Genomic DNA, 1,966 nt, shown 5'->3' with positions numbered 1-1,966 from the left:
CGTCGGTAAGTTTTGTCATTTTTTTAAATCGTGGATTATTAATACAATCCCCTATATCCCTATCACTACAGTAGGTCATGTCCGCATGTCGTGTTTTATCCGTCAAAGTTTTACCGTATGCCGCGTTTCCTAACAATTTCATTGTTTCACTAGTTATCGCGTATTTGTCGTCTATGTCCCCCTTTCTTCGCGCGTCTGAAACTGTATCCCCAAATGTCTTAAAACATGCAACCGGATTATATTCAACGACTTGATAAATTTTACTGACTACCAACCCATGATTTAAATACCACTTTAAAAGGGGGGTCGCTAATAAAATTTTCTCCCCTGTAAAGCTACCGATTAAAGTCCGTCTACCGCTAGTTAATAAGTTGTTATCGATCGCGTATTGTCTCATAAACGGTCCGATGTCATCGCGCGTAACGTCCGTATTTTTAAAAATAGGTGTCATCTCACTAAAATGTTCTCTTAAACTATCCGGTACTTTAATGTCGCATTCTATCAGTCCAAAACACGAGTCGTCTAAAACAGAATCGATGATCTGTTTTTCAGTCAGGGGCCATTTCTTACCATAGGTCGGTGTCGGTGTCTTTTGTGATTTGTCAATAGAGTTTAAATAGTCTTTAATAGTTGGGTTCATTTTTTTCTGGTTCCCCCACTCACATTCCCACATTTCTACGACTTTAACGTCAACAGTCTCGGTAAGGTACTTCGTAATTTCGTTTGTCTTTTTAAATAACTCAGTCAAGGGTCTGTTACTAATGGGGTTTACTGTTCTGTCTTTAGTTAAAGGGCAGTCAGGGTGTCCATGAAAGAGGCAGCCATGGAACTGATAAACGGTTCGAGTGTTCGCGTCCCACCCGTCTACTCTTATATGGCGAGATCCTAAGCTAACTTCGCCCCCGTTAAACGCGGTTTTTAAAGTTACCCCCTTTGTTTTTGAAACCCACGATAACCACTGAAAAGCCTGTTCCCCGTAATGATTCGTTTTACGCGGTCTAAACCCCTCCTCACTATTTCTAATAATCGGAAATCCCGTCGGCATTTTTTGCATTAAAGACCATAAATAAAGCGCGTTCGCATCGTACCCCTTAATTGCCTGTACCACCTTTTTACTATTCCCCCTAATGAACGTTTCACCCTTTTCGTGATGTCTATGAAAAATAATGGAGGGGCCCCCTACGATATTATTTCGGATTGTTTTATGTAACTCTGATTCGCGCTCGGAACATAAAGAAAAAGAAACGTTTTCGGGAAGTGTTTTGAATAAGTATTTTAAGGTGACCCCCGGGACAGAAATCGCGTCTTTAAAAATATCAACCCCTAAATTTTTGTAAAAATTAGTTTGCTGCTCGAGCGCTTCGATAAACGGTTTTACATCGATATTGTTATACCAAATAAGATAATCTTTAAACGTTTGCATCCCCTTCTCTACCCAAATTTGGCTACACGTCGCGTACTCCTCGTCTGAAATGTTACAATTTTTTAATGATGAAAAAAAGGCCGAATGCGGAGGTAAAGACGTTTCATCTAAGACGGCTAAATTTTTGACATATTCGTACGGAAAAAATCCCTTGGTCTCTTTAACATTATATGCGGCGAGGTATTTACTATAGCTAAACCCTGGTGCTAGATAATTAACTATATCTAAGAACTTTAATTTATTTGTTGATATACACATAAAATTATTATTTCTTTTAACTACATATTTAAACGGTGTTTGTTTATCTTCTACGTCGTCTTCATCATCGTTACAACTAGCTCTAGGTCCCTCCTCTAACCCCTCTTCTGTGTTTGAATAAGCTAAAAAGTACTGAATAAAATACGGCTTAACGAGATTTATATCATATTTTCCTGAATTAAACCCTATAACCGGCATTTGTCGCAAATACTCGTCTAATCTACCGCTAAGAAACCTATCAAACCCTTTGTCGTTCGACTTATTATCACTACCCCTAGCTTTAGG

Source organism: Physella acuta, unplaced genomic scaffold, assembly GCF_028476545.2.
Source record: "Physella acuta isolate Inbredline_101_S28 unplaced genomic scaffold, ASM2847654v3 ptg002467l, whole genome shotgun sequence".
Classification (NCBI taxonomy): Eukaryota; Metazoa; Mollusca; class Gastropoda; family Physidae; genus Physella; species Physella acuta.
The sequence above is the reverse complement of the archived record's forward strand: the minus strand, read 5'-3'. Positions refer to the sequence as shown.